The 25,579-nt window shown below is 48.2% G+C and overlaps 1 long non-coding RNA gene across 7 annotated transcripts in view; it reads right to left on the reverse strand.

The window, feature by feature from the left end:
• LOC129209276 (uncharacterized) overlaps nt 1-25,579 on the reverse strand; it is a 91,237-nt gene that overhangs the window by 23,508 nt on the left and 42,150 nt on the right. For 5 of the 7 annotated variants that reach the window (XR_008578031.1, XR_008578027.1, XR_008578028.1 and 2 more), the window contains 5 exons: nt 18,846-20,982; nt 17,981-18,160; nt 14,470-14,674; nt 12,611-12,786; nt 4,462-4,546 (listed from right to left, as the gene is read on the reverse strand). This is a non-coding gene — a long non-coding RNA (uncharacterized LOC129209276). The remainder of the gene's footprint in view (nt 1-4,461; nt 4,547-12,610; nt 12,787-14,469; nt 14,675-17,980; nt 18,161-18,845; nt 20,983-25,579) is intronic. The other 2 variants (XR_008578025.1, XR_008578030.1) reach the window with 2 other exon arrangements.

Here is a 25,579-nt window from a genome sequence, read left to right on the forward strand (position 1 = left end):
CACAGCCAGCAGCATCTCATATACGACTGAGCAGCATGTGACCCTCGTGGAACAGGCATTTAGATGAGGTCTTTTGCCTGCTGCCTTGCCTAGAAAATTCCTTCCTCATAGGGATCCCAAAGACTCCTTCAGAGCCTAGGATCCCAGGCAGGTTTGAACCCAGCAGACCCAAAGGCAGAGAAATTAGGGTAACTCTGCAATCCCTCTGATTTTTCCATTTGCGGGTGCTCTGACCCATATTTAGTTTCCATGGTTCCTTTTATGTTCCTATAAACATGAGGCTTGTACCTGAATTCAAGGCTTTCTGGACAGCTTTACAGAGATGATTTCCTGCTCTCTCTCTCAGCAACTGTGGTCATTCTGTCTCACAAGCCAAGGAGCACAACCCTTCGATCCCTGGGCAGGAGGGTGAGGAGCTCCAGTGAAAAGCCTTTCAATCCATTCTGCAAGGTAAAAGTGACCTCACCAGCTACAGAGTGACCGAGAAGCCTCAGACCTGAACAGGTTCCAGGAGTATTTGCATCTTCCCGAATATGGCATAGGAAAAAAAAAAAATCCACCAAACTAGAAAGAGAAGCCAGCCCACCTGTTTTCTCCAGCCTCAGTCGTGCAACAAGCTCTGCAAACTCTCAGACACTGTGGGTTTCCTTGTGATAGCACCTCTCGTCATGAGCCCAAAGCCATCTACAACATGCTGGTGACATGCAGAGGTCCCGAAATGCCAGCGTGTTCTTCTGAGTGTTGCACCAGCCCAGGGAAAGCTGCGTCTTGCCCCCGCCTTCCAAAACCAAGTAGTTTAGCCTAAGCCTAAGAGCCAAATCATGTCCGCAGCCCCCTCCCCATCCACCCACCTACACCAGGGATGCTGCAGCAAGAGCTCTAACGGGGCTAATCCTTCCAGCAGGAAACGGCCGCTGCAGCGGCACAAGTTTTACTGGGTGTGTAATCACAAGATTTGCTAGCAATCCTCACTATGATGCAGGTTTTCCTAATCCAGCACAAACCAAGACCCTCTCTGTGCTCTCCTGGCTTCGCCCTCTCCCCTCTTCTCCCCACTGCTACAGTCCTGAACTGAGGAATAGAGACAGCCAGCTCCAGTCCCAAAGGAAATCAAATGGAAGTTGTTCCTTTCAACTCAGCTGAAGAAAAGAGCCTATGTTTATAAACCTGCAGGCTTCGGGCAGAATAAATGAATCTCCTAATAGCCCCTGCAGACAGGAGGAGACTTGGGAAATGGATTCTCCCATGGGTTCACCATAGAGTGTCCCTCCGAGTTTTTAACCAAGCATTTTCTCCTCGAGAGCGCCTCGCACGGCCAGTGATTTTCCAGAGCAGAAAATGAAAGCAGAATTCTGACACACATCCAACAAGTCCTGCAGAGCCAGAGCCCCCGTTCTTTTGGTGACAGAGATTACGTGCAGCTTGGAACACAAATGTCTATCCAAAGCACAGCCAAAAAGCTTAAGAAATGCATTTTCACTCGAACACCACAGTGCAGGGTGTCAGGCTCATTTTGCCAGGACTAGTAGGAGCCTGGATCTCAATTAAAGCTAGCAGGGCTCAAAATAGCCTTTTGCAGTATTCCCAGCCTGTGACATAAAGCATGGGTCATATTACTGAAAGCACCTGAGAAACACAAACATCTGAAGCTCAGCTTCAAAGTGACCCTTGTTTCAACACCCGCGTATTTTCCTCCGTGGATGGAATATGGTTAAAAGTGACACGACTACCGTTTAATACTAAAGAAGTCGACCAGACCACATTGATACAGACAGCGGCTACGCTTGCAGGTAGAGCACAGATGCACAGAAGGGACTTTTCCGAGGCCAGACAGTAAATCCAAAGCACAACAGAGACTTAACCCCAGGTCTTCCAAACTTCCCCTTCTCTCCCAAACCATCGCACTTTTCTTTCTGTTTCCTATTAAAAGCCAGCTGAAAGGATACAGTGTGGCTGCGTGGACCTGCTCAGCAATCAGGCCAGTGACAGAGACTCCACTCCCTCTGTGAGACGGGAGATAGCGGAGGGGAACAGCAGGGTGCTCCTTGACAAGATGGGAAGGAAAGCAAAGGGGTTTTATTTTTTGTCTTTACTGTGACGAGATGTCTGCATTTCCCTTATTAACAGTAAGGCTCAGCCCTAACAAGAGAACAGCAGGAGAAGCTAAAAAAAATGGGGTCTTTTCAAAGCACCAGTTCTTTATAACTATCAAGCACGAGCTGTCGCACACAAGAGCAGCCCATTACATTTCTGGGGCTCTCTCACTTCACCATGCAAGAAGCCAAACTGGTTGACTTAATGACCCTTTCTGGGTTTCAAAGAAAGCAACATCACCCCCACTAAGAACCAGCAGCTCAGAAGGACCCACTAAGGTAACTAGGCCAGTGTAAAACATGGGACAAAGTCAACTTTGATTGTCCCAGGGTCTGTGGGGGCAGAAGGGAGGGTTCAGCTCACTTCCAGGCCTGAGTGACCATCAGCTCATCTGTATGGAGATGCCACCATGTGTGCAGGTGTATGTTATCAGTCCGTAATAAAAAGAGAAGTAGTTCCCTCTGCTACAGAGCACCATATGCAGGAGGGGCTGACCAACTGCCCTTAGCTCCAGAAAGGAGTTGGCCACGATGCCTGTAGGGTCACGGATGCTGTAGGAAGGGTGTGAGGACAGACAGAGGCACCAGAGGTGGATGTGCTTCGCTGGCCAGGTGATGAGCCCCTGGGTTAATGGTGGGCTCTGTGCTGGGTGGGTAGAAGGGGAGCAAGCGTCTGGGAAAGCCGGAGGGATGGAGAGGGGGAGGACCTGCATCAAGTTTTAAAGCTGTTTGCTCTGGCCCTAGTTGCCTTTATGAATTTCTTCTACCCTTGGCAAAGATGATGCAAAACCCAACCTAATATCCAGTTGGAGGAGAACTCAGGTAATTTTTTTTTTTTTTTTTTTTTTTACACAGCCAGTTTCAATTCTCTTCAAAGCCCAGCTCACCCCAGCAATCCCCATTGCAGGGGGCTCAGTGAATCCAACGACCCCAGGAATCCACATCCCCGCACCAGGAAAGCACTTAAATACACACACACCCACCCCCCGGGGGAAGATCTTCCCTCTACCTTCTCATATCTAGATCTGAGGGCTCAGCTGTGTCGTCTTACACAGATATTTTTATGGAGGCAGGGAAATTAAGTTTTATTAAAATAAGGGCTGTGATTCTCTCTGTCACATGCTCCCACGACACAGGAGTTCAACATGACATGTATCACCAGGAGGGCTACCAGTAAAATTGCAAGAACTAGCAACTAAAAGACCTAGGTTCAGGCCAGAGGCGAAGAAAAGACACAACGTGACAAGGGGCTGAACATCTTGTATTGCTCTCACGTGTGTCCTCAGGTCAGGTGTGGAGCAGAGACAGTGAGGCAAGGCAGCAATGAAACAATGCTGATCATGTTTTCCTTGCCCTGTGCCATTCATACTCTAAGGCTATTACAGCTGCAGCCACGTGTTCCCCACACAGCTACAGACAGAGAGGATTTTATTTTCTCTACAGCTAAATCTCTAATTCAAAAACCTATGGCTAAAAACCCAAGGTTGGGAAAGGAAGCCATGTCCAGCTTTCACCACCCAAGAACTGGCTGCGCAACTGCCTGGGTGCCAATAGGAGACAGATAACGATACTGAAGTGGATAAAATCAATTGTTCTGTAAGAGCTTTCTGGGACCATTAGTTAATTAAGCTGCCAACAGACAAAAGTCTATATAAAAAGCTCTGATCACCTTCAGCACCCTAGATTAAAGAAAAGGAGCTGGTTTTGGTGCCTACCCCCTGCCCACCTGCAAAATGAAATCTATTCTTTCTCTGCAGGCTCTCTGCTTTCACAGAGCAGTAAGAGTTAAAAACAAATCCATGCTCCTTCAGCAAAAGCAAAGACGCTGCCAAGTACACCAACACCAGGGAGAAGGCAAACACAAGCCCGCAGCTTGCATGCTGCCCAGCTTTATTATTTCTTGAAACAAAGATCATGTAGCGCAAAGATTTTTTCAAGAGGTGTAAGGGATGTAATACCTGCAATGAGCCCCTTCCGGACACAGCCTCCTCTTTGGAACACCCTTTGGGAGATGACAAGCAACTCTTTGCTTTGTCCATCCTCAGCCCACCAGCAGCCACATCCCAGCTTTCCCCATAGAATCACAGACTGGTTTGGGTTGGAAAGGACCTCAAAGCCCATCTAGTTCCACCCCCTGCCATGGGCAGGGACACCCTCCACTAGCCCAGGTTGCCCAAAGCCCCATCCAGCCTGGCCTTGAACACTGCCAGGGAGCCAGGGGCAGCCACGGCTTCTCTGGGCAACCTGTGCCAGGGCCTCAGCACCCTCACAGTAAAGAATTTCTTCCTAATATCTAATCTAAATCTCCCCTCCTTCAGCTTAAGATGTTGAAGTGGCCTCCTTCTCATCCAAGAAGCAGTGGACTTACCCCATCTGTGCTGTGCTCCAGTGGCCTCAGCTGAGTTAAACCCAGGCAGGGTCTTTCTAGAGAGTGCTCCCCTCCATACGGTGAACTGAAAAAGGAAAGAAAAAAAAAGCGATTTGAAAGCCCAAGAACAGATGGGAGCAAAGAGGGACTGTTCTCTAAAGACTTTCAGTATCAGGGCATTCTCATGAAAACCACAGAGCTTTGTGAGATCTCAGCCAACGGGAAAGCCAAAGACTACAATTACCTTTTTGAACACCCTTGAAGATGCTACAGGACTAAGCAGTGCTGTCCTCAAACCTTTCCTTTCCAAAAATGATGGCTTCCCAGTGTACCTTTACCCTGCTGGTGACCCAGAGTCCTTGTAACCACATTCCCATCCTTACGTTTAAATCTCACTCAGGAGCTGAAGCCAGGAGTTAAGTGGTTTACACACTTCTGCTGAGATGAGTAGCATCATTTTCTCCTGGCTCCCCACGTGAATTACAGCCCCCTCTGGGCAGTGCAGAATTGCTTTTGAAGAGCAGCTAGAAACACTTCAGCACTTTCCGAAGAGATAAAAGGAGAGCTGTCGAATCCAGTACATTCGGGGGAAGAGAGAGATTTTTACTTCCCAACGGCTGTTTACAGCGCTAGCACAGCCTGGCTGGGACAGCATTAACCACCATCGTGCTCCGGCAAAGTTACCACCACCACCCCACACTCGTATTTGCCATAGGAAAGAGCAGAACGTTACTCCAACAGCCTCTGGTTAACGTGCAAATCCCAAACTCATACACCCCCTGCTTCCATCCAGGTTTTCTGGGGCTCTGACTCCCAATGTGCTCCAGTCAGAGCCAGCCCCTGTTTTCACAGGTAGTTGGAGGGCAGAAGCTGGAAAGGCTGTAAAGAGCAGCTCCGGGGGGAAGACACCGGCATGTCCCAGCACTTCTCTGAAGCAGAGCAGTAGGACGGGCTCCCAGTACATCACGACAGCACAGCAGGGACACGGAGCAGTGCACGGGTGGCAGTGTGACCCCAAAACCAGCAATGAAACCACGGGACTGAGCAGTAGCATTTTACCCCTCCTCCCTCTGCGTCTTGCTTATCCCAATCTCGCAAGGCCTTCCAGCAATGCACAGCTCAGGAATATCTTTCATTACTTTGTTTAAACACTTTCCAAACCCATTTAATCTTTAGCATCCACAATATCCCGTAGCAATGAGTTCCGCAGTTTGCCTACGCGCCGCGGCAAGCAATTTCTCCTTTTGAGGCGTCCACAAAGTCATTTCACTGCAGATGCAGAATGAGATGAAAAAAGAGGAGGCAGTCCGGAGGAAAAGAAATAAAACAGTCACAGCTTTAGGAAGAAGAACTGGCAAGGAAAGGTTAAATGAACTAGGTTCATTCAGCCTAGGAAAAAAAAAAAAAAGAGAAGACTAAGGCACAGAGGCATAACAATCTTCTAGTAGCTAGCAGGTTATTAAGACAGCAGTCGATTGTTCTCTGTGTTCACAGTGGCAGGAGAAGAAGAAATAATTTAACTTGGAGCAATGAAAGCTTAAGTTTAGACATTAAAAAAAAAAAACCCAAAAAAACTTTCTCACTAGAACAGATACCAGGGAAGTTGCAGAATTTTTCACTGGAGACATCTACAGAAAGGTTAAACAAACACCTGTGCGGAGGGGAAAGGTGTAATTGATCTTGCCTCAATGCCAGCATACAGAGTAGATTATCTGCAGAGACTCACTCCAATCCTCTGCTTTGTGATACTAACAACAAACTTTCAAAATGCTTTCTTCATGCATTTTTAATTGCATTTTAATTTTTGTCCTCATATAGCTTGAGACAAGTGTGAAAAAAAAAAAAGCCATGTCTAATAAATCAGAAATCACAGGTTTTCCATTTCTCTAATGTAATAAAAAGATGTAAAAGTTCCAAATCAGAATAGATATATGTTAAACTACACAGTCGCACCAATAAATATGTATGGGTGTCGCATCCCCTTCTGCTTTGCCAAAAATAGTACCAAATTATGCCAACCAATGAGAAACTATGTTTCATTAGGAAATGAACTTTAAAATACAAGATTAAAACGTGGTTTTAAAATCAAGATTTCCTGCTTGTTGATTTAAATCATGATTAAAATGGGTGATTTAAATCAACCATCCTGAACAAAACATGCATCTTTCTCAAGTCTTTAGGGTGGAGAAGACAGTGGTACCCTGAAGATCTGTCAGGTAATTCTAGTTTCTACAGCTCTGCTCTTTCTCCAGCTAAGCAGTCCTACCGCATTCATCTTCTCTGAAGAAAAAGCAATTTCCATACCCAAGCCTGACACCCCCGGTCCCTCTCATTACCCTTCTCTGGACCTTGTTCCTGCACAGTGATCCTGCCCAAGGAGCATCATCAAGAAATTTCAAGCTGACACAGAATCCGTCTCAAACAAACTTCCCCGCGACAATTATAATCAGATCCTCCCTGGATGCAAATAGTGTTTCCGAGCGTGGGCTCCAATCATGGCTCGTGAATAATTACGACAGGATTTCAAAAGCCACCCTCAATAACAAGTGGAATGTGGAATCAACATGCCTTCTCGCAGGGCTGGGAGTACACAGACAAAGAAGGGAACTGCCTGCCAGCGAGACGTGGAGCAGAGAGCCCCAAAGACCTTGTTATGAACGGATACTGGGTATTTCATCCCAGAGTCGAACCTGTGGCTCGTGTAAGGGATGCACTGCACCTTCACCAGACCCCAGCCACTTCCAGTACAATCTCGAACATTTCGGCCAGGGAGAGCTGAGCGTCTCGTCTAAGCCTTCCCTCTTGTTCTTTTCCCACAGGTGTCCTTTTGGCTTCTCAAGGGACAGGGCAGCCTGGCACTTATTAGACACAGACTGGAGATGGTCTAAGTGAACTTCAGCCTGTGCCTAAAGGAGCCATTAGGTTTTATGGGCTGAAGTAGCTCTGGAAGCCCCACTGGGAGCTGTAGCCGTAACCGCATGCGTTCAGGTGGCACCTGCCAAAGCCTGGAACAGACACCGTCAGGTACTCTTCCTCTGTGGCTCAGCACCACCGAGCAAAAGGAAGGTCATGGTCAAACACAGCAAAAGAGCACCGCCAAGCATCACATTGCTCAGCCATGGTCCAGAGCATCAGGGTGCCACCAAAGGCGGTGATTTCACCCTTCTGCAGACCGTTCTGGTCCAGGGATGGGCAGGCCATGTCTCCAAGGTCATGTCACAGGCTTCACATAGAAGCAGCTCCCCCAGAGCTCTGAAGAGAGCACCAGACTTCAGAGACCATTTGATTTTCAGCCTACTCTGCCAAGACTACTCACAGAGGTGCAAAATTCTGGTGTTTCAGCATGCGCTTGTCTGTCAGAACTAGGCTGAACACCAGTTCATTTCCCTGGGGCCATGGACACAGAAGGGACTGAGATAGAAAGCAAAGCCCAAAGCATACACCCATGGCCAGGACACATCCCAGCTTTTTCTTTCCTTTCCTCCAAATCAAAGATCAACCTGTGGTCCCGAAGATTCCCCAAATACCTTCCACCATTTTTATTTATTTAACTGATCTGAGCTACAGAGGAACAGAAAGCTAGCAAGGAGGCTGAACTTCAGTTCTGCAAAGCCAGAATGACTCTCCACTCAACAAAGGTAAGGATCCAGCCTACCTGACTGCCCTCCACGGGCAACATGGAATATCCCAGTGCCAGAATCTGCCTTTCCATATAGAAGTAGTAGAGGGAGGTATCCCGAGCTGAAGAAAGAAAACCTTCCAGCAAGAATGTGTGAAATGGAGGCAACTCGGTCAGCCCAAGACAATAGCTCTGGGAATCATAAAGATCTCAACCCCAACTAGGGGAAGAAACACCTCATGACCATTTTAACTGTCTTGGTGGTGGCAATTTTAGTGGAACAGGAGAAGAGAGGCATCAGCGAGGATGGAGGTGGAAAGGAGAAACAAGGACAAATCGAAAGAAATAACCAGAGCTCTAAGAGGGAGCGGTCAGCCCAGAATCAACTTGGAATTTTCTAAGCACATACTGAGATTTCATCAGAAACAAAACAATTCCACCAAATGACATTTCAGCAGGAATCCAGCAAAATGAAAATTCAGGATTTCACCACCACAAATTGTAATTTTTCTCTGGTTTGGCTTTTAAGAGTCAAAAAAATCAAAAAACTGTCAAGATTCTGAATGCTTGATTTTTGATGCTTTTTTCTTCTTACCTGCCATTAAATGAAACGGAATGAATGGCACCCAGGCAGGATTCACCTGCCTTGCCTTTCCCACCTATTCTAACTTTCCAAGACTTCCTTCTTTTTTAAACAAAATACACAGAGTCTGTGAAAGGAAAAGCTAGCATATGTTAAAAACTGCATTTGCCAGAAGTCAAGGAATCTTTGAATACAAGTACAGAATAGAAATGAAAGACAACAAAAACATTACTGAAAAATAAGTTTTAAGCTTCCCATTAAGAGAAGTCCTTGTCCTGTTTGGTACAATGGAACCCTTGGCTTTTGGTTTGGTTTTTTTTTTTTTTAAATTGATTGCTGTGTTGTTTTGTTTGGGGGTTTTTTTACCAGTTTGCTATTTTCCCTCTGCATGAAGTTGGAGAGCACAACAGGGCACTGGGCAGGTCAGGCTCAGGATTTCCAGCTCTGGCTCAAAAGCCAAAAACTGTTGTTGATCTCTTGGGTAGAACAGCAGAAAGAGGCCAGAGTGAGCTTTAAAAAGGAATTCAACACCTTCCACAGACTGAGAGGCATCTCTTTCCGTCTGTCATCCCAAGCAATTCTCCTTGCAGCATGAGAAGCAGGCCAACACCTGAGCATATTTTTGCAGATCCTCCTGTGATTTTGCAGACTCACCCCCATGACAAGAGAAAGCGGCACAGAGCTGCGGTCTAGTCTGCCTCTCCTTCTCTCAGCAAGCGAACCGACTGCCTGGCCCCGGTTTCTGTCATTAGAGACAGGAGTCGTTAAGAATTCATGCCCACTGCCAACGCTGCATTTTTTGGAGAGGTCCTGCACTCAGGCAGAACTAATGAGCAGGCAAAGCAAGAGAAAGGCAGTTAAAGCAGAAAACACGCACACAAATATAGCCAAAATGAGAACGCAGACTTATCTGTAGGTCTTCTCCCCTCCGAGGTACTTCAGCAGCATCGCATAATGAAATGTTTACCCGGGGGAAAGGATGATTGTCATACCTGTTATACGGATGGGGAGGCTGAGGTAGGAAGGATCTAACTGTACCCAGACGTAGTGGAGGGCTGCGTTCGAACTGGGGCCGGATTTGAAAGGACCGATCCTGACATAGTCATTCAGCCGAGGAGATCACAAGGTGAAGACAGCGCCATCGCCTAGATGGCTCTGAAGGCTACAAATTCTCAGCTGTAAAAATAGGCCAGATAATACCTGTCTGAAGGGGCTTTACCCTGCCGTACTTGCAAAATACTTTGCAGTCATTGGACAAACGATTTTATCAAAATACAGCCAGAGGCTGGATGAGATATTAACCTCCCCCTCTTCCAGCTACTGCAAAAAAAATCCTGCTCGTTTCTGGGAGCAGAAGGCAGCGCTTCTTCCTACTCTTCTGTGCATAACAGCCATCCTGCGGAGCATGTGCTTACCACTAATAAGAACCCTAACTGCAATGGAAAAGCAGAAAACTTAATCACATATAAAAATAGGACATGCAGAGAAAGGATTCACAGAGGGACGGGCTCCCTTTGCGCCTGTAGAGCAGTTTACATAACGAAGGATGCTCTTCAATGTATACATTTCCATGTACAGCTTTACTGAATTGTGGCTGCTGGAGAATCGTAACTAAAGCATTTCTCACTCATGTCTGTTTACATTGTAAGCCATAATGTTACAGCAGCATTTATTCCTTCTTCCCTTTCTCTTCCCCTGCCTGCTTTTCCCCCCCTCAAGCATCCAATTTTTTAGGCCTATAACCCTGAAAATGATGAAAGTCTCCCATTGATTTCAATTGGCTTTTGTTTAAGGGCTTGATAGCAGAGAGAAAAATTGAATGATCATTCATTGAATGAGACAGATTTGGCCCAGTTCCCCAGCTGGTGTAAATCAGCACGAGCCCACAGAGCTCAGAGCCTCCCTGCCCTCTGCTGATGACTTAAGCCCACTTCCGTGCACGCAAGGAATTTCAATGATGCTGCCCTGCGTTGACAGATCGACCCAGCACGCAGCTTTTAATGCTGCTCAACAGCTCCAGCGCGGGACTTTGCATGCTCTGCCTCGTTCACCTTCGGGACACCCCACGCCATGGGCTAGAAGACAGCATGGAAACTGCCAGTGCTCTTCCCTGGGGTAGAAAGCTTTCCGCTGCCACGAGGTATCCCAGTCTACTGGGTCTTCACTTCTAGCAACAGGTAGAGCACCCTGCTACTCCCAGCACTCAAAACCAGGCTGCTCTCGATATGTTACACTAATTCTCTGGAATGCGGCACAGGAAGTGTGAGGAACAGGTACCTATTTACGTATTTATTTTGCCTCCCTGCCTCTCCTTACTCACCCGAGGGAATTAGCCTACCTGGCAGCAAGGTAAAAGGCACGGGGAGGCTTTGCAGCAGCACGTGCCTGAGGCAAGACAAGAGGCGTGCCAAGCACAACTCCTAAGCCATGTTGCTGCTGGAAATCCCCTGGAATTAGCTTCCTTATGATGCAGATATTCCTTCTCTCCACAGCTCACCTGTAGGTCTGTCCAACCTGAGCAAGGTGCTCCTGAGAGGGGTAGGAGAGGACCAGGAGAGGATGTGGTACACCACAGCACTGCCACCTCAGGGCTAGCAGGAGGTTTGGGGTCTGAATAGGATAAGGAGACAGGGCCAAAGACAGTCAAACCTCTGCCAAAATGCATTTTTTCCATGAGTTTTCACTTATCTGATTAGGGACATAGTACAAGAGACAGTCTGGAGGAGAAAGAACCGTAAGTCTACAGCCTCCAGCACTGATCAACTGGATCTTTCTTCCCCCACAGAGGAGACTGCTATAGTGGTCCAGGAAAGGAAGGGAAAAGCCAAAGCAAAGAAACAATCAAGTTAACAAGAGGAAAATCTCCTCTGGCTGGCATGTGTCTTGCTCACCTTGATTAGCCGAGCAGGATATAGACATAAAATTACAATTGCTTCCTCTGTTCGCCCTTGCCCCCCCTTTTGTGTGGGGAAGATGTTAAAAATGTCAGGCTTGATTTACCCTGACACTCTGACTGACTCACGACAGCTATAAATCCTCCCCACCGAACGCAAGCTCCTCTTTACCTGCTGCACGGCTGTGGATCGCAGGGGGAGGAGGTGGGGAAACGCAGTCTCCCCCTCTCACTCCGCACATCAAGCCCAATAACTGCTTCTTTCACCCACCCCAAAAGAGGAGACAGGCAGCTTTTGTTCAGGTTGCTCACGCTTTTGGGCGAGTGTGTTTTAAACAAGGCCATGCAATATCTCTTTCGCTTTGCGGCTGTCTGTGTTCATTTTTATTGATGCAAGAATCTGGGTATGTGCTGGAGCACGCACGTTCAGCTCAATCTGACCACTGCCAACTGTGTTACAGCTCAATTTCACCAGGGTGATTAGCTCCAAAAGGAGAAAGGAGAAAAAAAAAAAAAGTGCCAACCTACCCTTGTGCAAACTTCCAGGCAAGAGAAGCACAGAAGGCAATAGCTGAAGTCTGTTTTGGATAGAATAGCAATAGAAAGCGCTAGCCAGGAGGGAAGGAAAAAAGGAGATAGGGAAAGGATAAAAGGAGAGAGGGAAAGATCTAATAGGAGAAGCGGATGTGGTGCAGTCTGGGATACAGTTCTGGCACGTCTCCAGAGGCCGAAACAGTTCCTACAGGATGGAGGTTTTCTTCTAAAAATACTAATGGGCTGATTTGCAGAGCTGCCTGGCTCCCAGGTCTCCCTCAAACAGAAACTACTCCTCAAACATCATTAACATGCGTGCACTGCTGAGAAAGCCTTCCAAACATGACCCCACAGCCACGCTGCCCAACTGCGGCAGCCAACTCAAACAGTAGCTAAACAAGAGATGAAAAGGACCTGCCTTCCCTCGTCCAGCCATCACGTACCACCCTCACGCACCAGCGTTTGCTGCAGCAGCGTCACGTCTCATAGCTGGGATGAGATTCACACGTTTGGCTCTTACCTCTTGAGGCCACTGCCTCATGGGTTTGTGGTGTCCTCCACCTCTCCGAGCACAGATGTTTCTGGTGTAGAACCATGGTGTAGCCCAGCATCATCGCTCTTCTGTCATCACCTGTGCTTCCTCATCCAGCACCCAAGGTCTCAAGTGGTTGGAGAAGACTCTGGGAGGATCCACGCCTGAAGAAAGAAAGCACTGTCAGTGGAACCACAGCAGCGACATCCTCCAGCGCTCAGCCCCTGAGCCCCTGTTTCAAGACAAGAGGACATAGTGGGGATAAGAACATGGCCACAGTCTTGCCGAGGGAAGGAGGGAGGAAACAAATCACTGATGGGCTATCTTTGGCCCTCTTCTTGTTGCAAACCCTTCAGCTACGTTTGACACCCCCAGGGATCTGTCATCCATGATGATCTAGTCCCACTTCACATCTCTTCTCCTCTTTTGGACTCCACAGCAGCACGTAGTGATGAAATACATACGTAATAATGCTCTTCAGAAAAACGGACTTCCCTTCATTTTCTTTAAAGCTTCTGCTTACTGAGTTCACTGGGTAACCCTCAGAACTCGAATCACAAGACACTGCAATCACCTGTGCCACCTCTTCTACTCCCCTCTGGACTGTACGTGGCTTGATCATACCCCCCTCCCAGCTGCCGCCTCACTCAACCCACACATCTCAATCTGCTTAATCTCTCGCCATGTGGCACCTCCCCTGTACCTGCATCTTTCTGAGGTTTCCTATAACCTTCCCAACAGAAGATGGTCACTACTCCAGTGGTGGCAATTTTAGAGAGAGAATTTAATTCTTACCCTCCTGGTAACACATCTATTCCTATTTTGACCACCACTGAACACAGGTGAGACACCTAAAACCCACGCCAACGTTGGCAGAGAGCTGGCTGCCATGCAGAGTTATTGACGGAGCCCAGCAATCCCTTGCCACGATTATTCCAGATACTGAAGGATCAACAAAATTGCTCATGTTGTACTTTCAGAAGGCTGCTGGAAGGATACTTTGTCAAATTACTGGAGGGACCAACAAGACATATTCTGGAGCTTGGGGCTACTTGTATTTACTAGCACAACCACTACCAAGTTTATATCTTATCTACAAAAACAAACCCAGAAACCTCTCCATCCCAAGAGGGAGAAAACACCATTTGCACAGTACAATACAACACAACAATTCTCAGTGACATTGGCACGCTGAGCTCCCTTTTGCAATCTCCTGGTTAAGAAAAGTTCCAAAAAAGAAAAAATGTGTGTTGTGAGATAAACAAAAGCAGCACGGCTGGAGCTCCTGTGATATGGAAGTCCGTTTCTCTGTAGTTATTTATAAACTCTTTCTTTCCAATAGTTGGTAGCTTCATAAACTAGAGCAGATCAATACACCTGAAAAGTTAGAGGCAGATCAGAGGGAATTAGATGACATTGGTGTATGCATGTTTAGAAATTGGAAGAGACGAGCATGATCAAAACATGTAGGTCAAAAAAGCCTTTCTTCCCCTGCCCCCCCCGCCCCAAATCAGGTATTTTCTTCATTTCCAAATAATTTTTTTCTAGGTGTTTAACATGAAAAAAATGCCTATTTCATATTTTATTTTTATCCCCCAAATCAAGTAATTTCTGATCTTTCCCGTTGAAAAATGCCAGATATCCAACGTATCAAGCTTTTTTTTGGGGGGGAAGAGAAATCTGACACAAGTTATTGTATCTTGAGCCTTATATTTGCTAATTTTTCACTCAGCTCCAATCACTGCTTCTTTAAGCTGTTCAGAAAAAGAAAAAGCATCCTTTTCTCAGCGGAAGCACTGCAGCTTCTGGACAGACGTAGTTATTCTTCATGTGCAAAAAAAACTTACAGGCTCCAGGCTGCTGAGACAGACCGGAGATCACCCCCAGCCATGGGAACGCGAACACAGCGTCAGGGTTTCTCCTCTGCGAGGCAAGAAACCAAGTCCAACTCTCCGAGTTGCCTCCGAGTCACTTCCCCGGGCTGTCTGCAATCCAAATCAAATCACATCTGACTTCGGGCCAAGTTCAGGAAACTTGATTATCTTTCTCCCCCTATCCGATGGGAGATGGCAGGTTGAGGGGAAAGAGAAGGGAGGAGTGAAAAATTAACACAAGCACTTAAGATGTTATGAAACTGCAATATGCATCTCTAGCCTGCCCCCTGGTCCTCAAGCCCATACATTATTTAACAGAAAAGAAAGCATAAATGAGCCAGAACAATAGCTAGAGGGAGGAAGAGGAATATATATATATTTTTAATTCCTTAAACCATGCCCATTAGTTTTGTTTCTTATTTAGGATACTGCATTAATCATGCTAATATTTTACAGCCGGGCTGTACACTTTAGCCATTACTTTAATCAAACCCATCAGCGTACCCAAGAACACGCTACCAGGTGGGAATAGCTGCTACCGCTTGCTGTTAATTACTTTGCATTTTACAGCAATCAGCAGCAGGGGCTGAGATCATAATAAATTCATGACTTATGGGTCCATAAAATCATTACCGTAGGAAAATATGTTTTATCAGGCATTCGTCGGGCTGCTGCTCAGAGAGAGATTTCTTGAAGGAAATGACACCCATGAAATTAAACCAATCCTTGCAGTCAGCAGAAATGCTAATGTGGGCACAAACAGAGCCGAGGCTTGTGCGGAGCGGAAGGGTGGGGGGAGTGGAGGGAGGGGAAGATGGAGAAGGACTTTGCCAGCGTGGAAGGAGGGGAGGCACTGGGGGAAAGCCAGCTCCCCGCAGGACAGGCAGGACAGAAGGAGGACAGAGCACTGGAGGGAAAGGGAAGAACCGAGAACAGGATGCGGGGCTGCTACGGGGTCTCAGCACCGTCACTGTCACAGCTTGAACCTGCAGGAACATTGCTCCACAGGACATCTGAGCATAGGGACATAGAGGGAAAAGTTACTCTCACCCTCCTAACAGGACGGATCCTTCCAGCTAAAGACACACTGATGAGCTGACACGCAGCAGCTTCAAAAGCCCGGGCTATATTCCCTCTCCGATGGCAGTTTTCCAGGAGGGAACACAACACGTTCATGACTAATCACAAAATCTCTTCACTTAAATGATACACCTGTGGCTTTGCACATAGGTAACATCAGCTTGGCCTGAACTTCCTATCCAAGGATAGGGTCATCTGAATCCAGAAGCTTTAATTCAATCACCTAACAGCCCACGCAGATTACATGGGATGTTACAGATGTGATCAGTGCAGGACCCGCTCCGCATCGAGCACGGCAATGCCATCACAGTAAAATCGAGAGCAACAGTGAAATCAAGCAGTGTCAAATTGACATAAAGCAGCAATAAAGAAGCCTCAGGATTTGAGAAGCATGAAAGCAGCCTAAATGAACTTGCTGAATATTTTCTAAGTCTTTTCTGCACTCGCATAAAATCCCACGGCACTTCCAGAGTCATTAGCCCTGCCAGTTCCTAAAAAACAAATAAGTTCACTTTTAATTTTTTCTTCTTTTTTTTTTTCCCCCCTCCAATCTAAGACCAACTGAGTTTTCTTTGGCAAGAAGCCACTGGCTCCTTAAAGCTCTTGTGTTTCTTGGCCGGTGAAAATGAAAAACTGGAATGCCAACTAGAAAATACCCCCAAAGTGTTAAATTGGCCAAGCCCTTGTTTTTTACTGTTTGTTTCAGTTTGAAAATACTAAGGAAGCTCAGTCATAGCTGGTTTGTTTGGTTTATTCGCCTCTTCCAATTACACTGTGCAAACAGGGAACATTATTTAGTGTTATTTAAGCATGAAATTATAACAGATCATTTTAAATATCAAGGTCCTAAAAATAAATCTTTCTATCAAGGCACAGCAGGTCTAGATCTACTAGCTTGTTAACATCCACCGGGATGGGCAGATGGCAGGAAAACCATGGTGGAGAGCTCGCCACGTACAAGATTTGTTGCTTTCCTTTCTGGGGATCACAAAAACTTGGGCAGCTCAGCTCCAGGACTGCATTGCTAGGGCTGGTTTTGAAAGGGACACAGGAACAGAGCCAGCAGCACAGCCAGAGCAAGCTTGATGTCCCCCAGGAACATCATCCTGCCCTGGGCTCTTCCACTTCTACACAGCCCAGAGGAGCAACACCAGCCGAGAGTTGCCCACAATCTCCAGGGAAGATCTCTGTGGGTCTCGCCTCTATGAGACATGGTCTGTAAAAGAGTTTTTGTTATTCCTTCACCCCAAGAGGTTTTCCTAGAAGACAACTGTGTCTGCAGCACCCCACACAGCTCTGTGTGGTACCTACAGCCCCATTCCATGGAGGACAGGTCCCCACACCCTTACGGTTAAACCAGGACTCTTGGCCAGACCACATCATGGCTCTCTCCCTCCAGGTACTGCACTTGGATTTCTTTCCCTTAAAAATCTAGGGACACATGGGAAAACACAGAAAGAGATCAGCCCATGCCAGCCAAAAGGAGAAGGCATGGACCTACACCACAGTCTGAGATGCTCCCAGGTCTAGTTTAAGCTCAGAGATTTCCACACTATAGTCCAATGAGCCAATACCACACGGAAATAACAGCCCCAGGACTACATTAGTCTGACGTCAACCTTCATCCAGCTTCTAGATACCTTGTGCTACATCACAACATCCCCATTGTCATATCTGGGGCCTCAGGGCAAGCCCCAGGGCTCGGGTTGCGGAAATGCTTGTGCCAAAACCTCCTGTGCAGCCCCACCAACCGCAACCCCACTCCCCCGCCCACACAGTGAGCTGCCCAGCCCCTTCCCCTCCATCCAGACCGGTGGTGGATCAGAGGCAATGCGCAAACAAAAACTCTGTGTAGAACAAGCCGTGGGTAAGAGCAGGTTGCGGCGGAGCACTGCTGTCCCCAGGCACGCTGCTTTTTCTTTGCAAGCTGTCTTTACCTTAAGAAACCCCAATCACTCTAATCCCTGGGAGTAAACTGCTCCAACCGCAGCCCAGACAGCTGCTCACTGCTCAGCATCGCTGGCCTAGCTTCAGCCCTGGCTGAGAGGGAGCAAGGAGGAACCAAGACTTGCAGCCAGATGCTCCATCAGCCCCTCAGGAGCTCCTAACCACCCAGGGCAAGCCAGTCACAGACTCTCTGTGTGATAAGCTATTTTTCTTTGGTTCTGGCATCTCTAGTTAACCCCTTCCCCACCTCCCCAAGGGACAGGAATGATCCAGATCACACTTCAAGATCTCTCTGTATCAGCAATCCCCAAGATTCAGAAGGGCAAAGCAGCACAGCGAGCCATCATTTGCCCATAAAATACCATGCTCCAGCCAAGATTACCTTTACCTTCAAGGAATTAGGCCAAATTACCTGTGGTAGACCCCCGCTCTGTGTGGCCCAGGGTGGGACCCTCACCTTTTTGCTTCCCTGGAGTGGGTTCCAGGTTGGCTGTTACTATTGGGGCCATAAGTAACCTCATCTGACAGGTACTGCAGCCTGGAGATTTCCCCGTTATGGTCCTACCCGGCTATAAATATCCTTTTCTTCTTCAGGGAAAGAGCGTCTGACCTGAAGTGTATGAAGCTTCCTGACAGGCTGGGAAGAGAGAAGAGGTTTAAATGTCAGCTAAAACAATCTTCATTTTCTTTTCTAAATTTGCAAAGCTCCCCGAGTCACTGGAGTGAGGCATTTGCCTGTTTGAAGTTCAGCCTGAAAATCCTTTTGCAAAATATTTGCTGAAACACAATAATGTCGGAATTGGAGGGGATTAAAACGGCTTCTGTCCTTGCCCCATCCCCCCTGAAGCCCCTCTTTAAAAGGGTTTCTGTAGAGGCAGGGACTTAGGTCCCTGTGTCTTGAAGGCGCAATACAAAAGAGAGAGGGAAAGAAATAAAAACGTAAAGCTCCTAACATCACTATTATTGAAATGCCTCATTTGACATTTTGACTGTTTCAATTAGCTAACAAGGAACGCTCCACTTAATCCACCCTCAGATGCTGAAAGAAACTAAGTCTTTCCCTTCCCCCATCCCAGATCCCGCCTGGCAGCTACTTCCCAGTCTCCGGAGAAATCCCAGTCCGGGTGATGGCTCCTGCCCTGGGGGAGCCGTCAAGCCAGAGCCTACCCAGCCCAGTGCCGGCTGACATCAGGGAGCATCCTTCCCCCAAACCCTATGCGCCTTCAGACACAGCATCAGAAAGTCTGATGAAGAAGCAAAAGGGCACCCAAAAAAAAAAAAAAAAAAAACCAACCCCAAACCCAGACAGTGCCTTTTCTTACCATTTCAGGAAACACAAGAGTAACATGGTACTGCGAGACCATCAAAGAGCTGCTGGTTTGAACCGCGGCAAGCTGAAATGACCCGCAATGATTTGGCACCTGCAAGAGAGGAAGAAACACCGCGAAAACATTGCCCACCTCCTGTACATGGTCCTGGGCTAATTTGATTGGGTTCGTTTTATTTCTCCAGGATTTACCTGCTGCTGTGATTTTATGCCAAGGAAGCTGAACAGCTGGGAGCTCTCCTGTTGGCACACGTAATGACCAGCGCTTTCCTTCACAAAGCATTTTACCACCTTAAAAACACACCTACATACGCCATCCCAGGGGTGAGCTGCTGCGTGCTGCTGGCTGGGAGGGGGGACTTGTGGCCATTAGAGGGGAGACACCACACACTCCGTAAAGTCAGGGCGATCACCTTCTGCTGGGGGAGCTCTCAGGGAGATTGATTACCCTGCCGGGAACACTTCACTTGCCTTGGGCAGAAAAGCAATTCACCAGCTCTTTCGTGGCCTGACTTTCAAAGACAGCTCTCTAGGCACCACCAAGAGTATTTTCTCCCAAGTCTGGAGGTGGAGGAGGGCGCAAGGAAGGAATGACACATGCCAAGCCACACAGATGATGTTTGTTGTCCAGGGGACAGCACCTCACCCCAAAAAACTGGAATCTTGGAGGCAGTAGGCTCTTACGGACCTCGGTCAGGCAATGATGTCCATCCTTTGTACCTGTTTGAGGGGGTCGAGGGGCTGAGAACAAGAGGTGGAGAGAGAACTACCCAGGGACGGTGCGTGCTCTAACTACAAGGACTTTCAGGTCCAAACCAGAAAGCTTAGAGTCTGGCGGAGAGGAGCAGGAGCTGCCTGACAGGCAGCAGAGCGAGGTAGAGGCAAGGTGTCAAGAGTCAGTAAAAGCCCTTTATTTTTGGCTGTCTCCCCTCCTGCCCATAAAGAATGCCTTGTGCAAGTGATGGGACAGATCCTGCTCATTTTATGCCAACCATGACCTCAATCTGTTCATCCTGTCTCAGCCAAGGACAATACTCTTCATGGGAGGAGAGCAAAATCGTGCCCGTTTCGAATATCCTTTTCCATTGCTACTTTAATAACTCCCGTAACCTCTGCTTGCCACAGGTATGTCAGCAAGAGAAGTAATATGCTCTAAGCATGAGGAAAAATGAAAACAAATACAAGTGTTTCCAGGATCACCTTTCCCAGTACAGCCTGCCTTCGTTTTGCACGGAAACCAGCCAGCTTTGTAAGAGCTGTGTCAGATGCCACCAGCTCCTAAATACAAAGTTAACTTCCACCACGTGGCTCTTCTCAGCAAAAGGCTTCTGCCGCAGTTCAGAAAAACATTTGCGTGCCAGGCAGCACTTAAACGAGCACGAGTCTGTGTACCAGGAGAACAAATAGCTTATAGAGGTGGAGGAAGGCTTTGCGGGAAACAGACCCTAATCCTCTTCTGAAATATCTTGGCTATCTTTGAGCTCCTAGCCCCAACAAAAGGTAGACAGACCATCATAAATAAGACTAGCAAGAAATCCCACGCTCCTGCATCCAGCCTCTGAGCATCAAATAATCACTACTGCTCAGCTTTGCTTGAAAGCAGCCCTGGCGCTTCCCTGCTCCATAACCACTGGAAGGGACCAGCACCTTTCTGCTCTAACATGCAGGAGCCTTCTGCTTGTCACCAGCCTCCCAAGTTCATGGCCAGCCCATAATTAGCTGTCCTTGTACCAACATCTGCTTACTTTAAATGGTCCTTCTCCCTACCATTTCCGCTCCAATATACATGCAGCACATCATTTCTCGGCCTTGATTTTGCGAAGCCAAACTCACTGTGATGGAATCTTTGCACCTCTGAATCCTCTGTGTGCTCCTTTATACCTGCTCCTGCTTGACTTCGCCGGTCTTCAGAAAGAACGGCCAGAGCATCCCCATTATTCCTGATGTGGTCCCACCAAACTAGCTGACAGCAGTGCTAACACTTCCCCCAGCCCACCAGGAGCATCCCACTGGGGCTTCCTACAATCAATCCCTGTTACTCCGACCTTGGCTGCATCCCATCATCCTGGTGTCTTGTACTCTTTGGAGAAAACACTGACCAGAAATTTATGAAGATCTCAGGATAGGCTCTCCTAGAAGGAAAACAAAAAAATAATTAAAAAATCCTAGAGACTGAGACTGGAGTCCCAGCCCTCCCTCACCACAGATGATTTACTCCATCCTCCAGCTTCAGTAGCCAGGTGAAGAGAGGAAATGCATGCTGAAGAGCTGGTAGGACAAACAAACCCTCTCCAGAGCAGGACCTTGGAGTGGCCCTGCAAAGAAAACAGACTAAACTTCCCATATCCCCCCCTGAAAGAGATTATCCCTCCAGGGCAGTTCTTCTCATTCCCTGAGCGTGGTGATGCCCAGGCACCCTCACCTGCATGCTGAGAAAGCCCCAGGCACCTGGGGCATGAATTTCCCTCAGCTCTTCCCAGGCATGGGTGGTATTGACTTTGTTCAGACAGAGTTGCCTCACCCTAGCTTTGCTCCTCTGCGTTCCCACCACAGAAAGGCAGGGTGGAGAGCTGAAAAGGTCCTTAATTCCTGGGAAGGGCAGCCGAAGTCCCACCAGCTCAGCCCAGCACCCAGGAGCTACCTTACCACAAATAGAGCTGTCCCTTCATGAAAAAAAAGCATCGCTGCGCCTGCAGAAGGGACCTGGCAACAACTTCTCCCTCTCAAGCAATTGCACAGATGATCCACAGGCACAAAATACCTGGTGCATCCCAACCAGAGGCACCTCTATTAATCACAGCCCTCTGCAGTTAAAGTTATTTAATTCAGAGGTGAGAGAAGCTGCTCAGCTGTTTATGTCCAAGGGTTAAACTTGCCCCAGCCGCACACTAAACACATTTTTTACAATCTGGCAGTGATCCTTGCCTATTAAGCATCTCTGGCTTCAGAGAAGAGGTATTGATTTATTTCACTTTTATGGCTGGAGGTATTTATTCCTATTTGCTTTCTCGCTTCTTCACCCCAGCTGGGGTGGGGGGGATGAGGAGGAGAAAAAAAAAAATTACAGGGCTGGTAGAGCCAAGAGGTGATGACTCATGGTTTTCTGATGGAGGACACAAAGGCTGGGACAAGGGAGGTGGGGACCAGCTCCCGGGCTATGCCAGGGTTTGTCACAGCTTTTATTTTCATGATGAAAAGAGGCAAATATGTGGCTGGAAGAAAAGGAAATCACATCAAACTTCAGAGGTAAGGTTCCTATCGAAGTGCGTCCCCATAGGGTGCTTTGTGAGTTAGAGCTTGATTGATTTGTACCAGCTAAGGACCTCAGCAAATCTCTCCCGTGGGAAGGATGTCAACGCTTTCCCATATCTTAAAGCCAATCTGGAAAGGAAGATAAAACCATACTGCCGCAAGAGATGAGCGTGGACTAACATCCCTGATTTCAGCCCATTCCTCCCCATACTGCTGCAGACACCCATTTCCAGGCAAGACTCCTGGCCAGCCCCCCTCCAGTTTCTAACGCCGTATTTCAATCTCCTCCTGCTACAATGTTGGAAGGTGGCTGCCTTTGTTCTGCCGGGCCAATACAAATGCAGATTTGCACTTGCACCCTTCCAGATGTTTCTTTGCACACAGGTGATATGCCATGAGATGCCTGGGGATGCAATGAAAGCAACAGGAGGACAATTCAGAGCCCTCCAAGGCAGCAGATGCCCTGGCTCATCGCACGACCTCCATCTCATGTGCCCAGCTTGTTCTGCCTCCTAGCTGAGAGCTTGCTTCTCAGAAATGCCAAAAAAGTCACTCACCATAAAAAAACCCCAAACACATTTGTTTTCAGCAGCATCCACTGTCAATGCATCAGCCTTAAGCTTTGCCACAGAAACTTCTCGCAACACAGGACCAGCCATAAAGAGCCCTACTCATCCGTGACTGCCTGGCCTATTTTGGTAGCAGGTGAGCTTGGGGAGATGATGCCTTCCACTCCCAGATGGATGTTGTGCAGATGCAACACAAGCCTGTGGCCTGTAGGCACCATCTTAGGATTTCTGGAAACACAGTTCGTATCTCGGTTTCTGAAATCCCACAGGGCATGGGGACAGAAACTGGGCAAGGGCATGGCTGAAGCACTGGAAGTTGGGAGAAGAAAGGGAGGTAAGTGCCAGGGGTTGTGCGGGAGAAGCGCAGGGGTACCTGGACAAGGAGAGATGGAGCAGGTCTTGCTCCAGCAGGGAGAGCTGGAGGGGGTTTGAGGGAGGTGGGTTTTGGAAGGTGAGAATGGGTTGGGGGCTTGGGACCCCGTACAGAGCAGCAGCAGCCCTGCAGCACAGAGCACCTCAAGTCAAGGACTGAAAAAAAAAAAAAAAAAACCCCAAACAAACCAGTAAGGATTTCTAAGCAGAATTAGGAGCCACTCAAAGCCCCCTTCTTTGCAACCTGCTGAACCTGCAAAACCCAGAGTCTCCAATCAGCCCCAATCCCCTCCAGATGCCCTATGCATCCTCTGACAATTTAGCATCGCCCCAGGAAAGGAGAATTTGAGCTCCCATCCTATCTGCTTGTTTGCTATCCCTCCTGCTTCAAAGAGAAGCCCACGTTTCCATTCGTCAAACACAACATGCAAATACAGAAAGAAAGGAAGAAGCGGGCAGGCAGGCTGGTGGCAGATAGCACTGGAGCCGCCACTGAGCGCAGCCAGTTCACGCTTCATTAGCATCCTCTCTCACCAAGCTGCGAGCACAGCCTTTCAGTCTGGCTACACACAGACAGAGAGCAAGGGAAGGAGGCACGTTTTCCATTTGGAGCCCATCTCCCCCCTTCCAAAAAGCCAGCTAACCCCCACTGAGGCTTCCCTGGGCTCAAAGGTGCACACTTCTGCTCCAGCATCTCCCGCACTAGTTAAATATACCTTCAGGCAAACGTCAAGAGGGAGCCCAGTTTGAAACTTATTGTGTTGTCAAGATGACAAGTGCTCTGCCAGGCTGTTAGTCTCTGCTGCCCTTCCTGTGTCTGTTCCCCCTCCCCTTCTGCTCATTAGAAGCTCCCTTGATAAACCAAGGCTGGATTATTTTTTTTTAATCATTTAAATGTTTTCTTAACTTCAAAACATCAACAGTTACAGGATTGAAAGAAGGAGAATGATGCTTTCCCTCCAATACAGACAGAGATTCAGCCCTCTGCAACGCAGCATGGTGGGCTGGTGGACAGAGAAGAGCCTCGGTGTGTTGTAAATGTGTGTTGGTATGCAGGAGCCCAGCCTGGAGCTCTCGGTCCCCCATCCCGACTGGCTGCTGCCGGCTCACCCCAGCCTAGCGATGCTGCTGAGGGTGTTGGGGAGCCAGTCAGCATGTCCTGCTGCCATCTCGCCTACCCCAGCTTTCTCCATTCTCTCCTCCAGCACACTCTTCAAAGCCCTCTGCTTCTGTCCTCCACATCATAACCTTCACAGGCAACCCAAACCTCTGTCTACACAAGGCTGGAGCCAAGGATGGATCCGGAGTCTGGACAACACTCACGAGCATCAACAACACAAAGCAAAAGGTCCTGACAGAGGAACCCAGGAGCCAGGCAGGAGCACAGGCTGAAAGTCAGACATCTGGAAGTCCAAAACACAGCAGCCAACAGCTCAGTCATGACTGATCCCAGCACAGGACTGCAGTGACCTTCAGGACAAACTTGTCTCGCTGTCCTCGATGCTTCTCCTTTACCTTCAGTAGAATCTGCTTGTGGCACATTCCACCCCATGTGACCCTGCCAAACCTCAGGGCAAGGGGGACCAGACCCTTACCCCTTCCTCCAGCAATGGCATGGGGTTTCCCTCGCTGGGAGAGGCATTGAGGGCTGGCTGTGGTCTTGGCAGGACAAACCGGAGGGGAAGATCAGCAATTTGGCACATGGCTTTCTCCCTCCTGGCCTGCTTCTCAGTCCCTGCATCTCCGTGCCCTTGGATTTCTGCTCCTGGTTGCTGGGTCCTTTAAGCTTATCAGTTAAGGATGGAGTTAACTGGTTTTGAGAAGCACAAACCAAACTCCCCCTGAAAACAAGCTGGTGCACTGAACCATCCCACAGGCCTTTTCTATTGCATCCTCCTGCCTGGGTTGCTCACGGCAATAAAATAATAACTCTTTTGCCCTGTTAGATGTGCTGGAAAGCATCTTGACTAGCAGCCCAGGCCCTTGGAAGAGCTTGCTTTAAGTCTTGGCCAAGCCACTGAATCATAACAGCTTGAGAGGGGAGATGAATTAAGCATTCTCCTCTTTGCCTGCAAAGGCCTTGGGGTGAGGGATAGAGGCCATCTGAAACAGAAAGGACCCACAGGACTGTCAGATACACCTCTTGCCACAATTTACCCTTCCCGTCAAGCCGTACTCCAGAGTTAAAGCTTTCAGTTTTCACTTATACCCTGGCTCCCTCGGGAAAAGAGGTCTATACAGCCGTGCAATGTGCCAGCAATTCTGGGACCGGGTGATGAAGACAGAAGTATTGCAACAAGGAGGACAAGCATTCAGAGGAGAGCACGATCTCTGCTGAGCAGCACGGTGGAGAGATCTCCACTAGCTTCAGCGGCTCTCACAGTGTCTCCACGCAGCAGCAAGTCCTGCAGCTGGGGCTGAATGGCCATGGGAGTCTGCCTACCTCGCCTGGGCTCTTCCCGCACGGTCAATCTGTTCTCCAGGGCTGACTCCCATTCCTTCCATGAGCACACGCACAGCATCTGGCACAACAGGT

Source organism: Grus americana, chromosome 8 (assembly GCF_028858705.1).
Source record: "Grus americana isolate bGruAme1 chromosome 8, bGruAme1.mat, whole genome shotgun sequence".
In the NCBI taxonomy this organism is placed as follows: Eukaryota; Metazoa; Chordata; class Aves; order Gruiformes; family Gruidae; genus Grus; species Grus americana.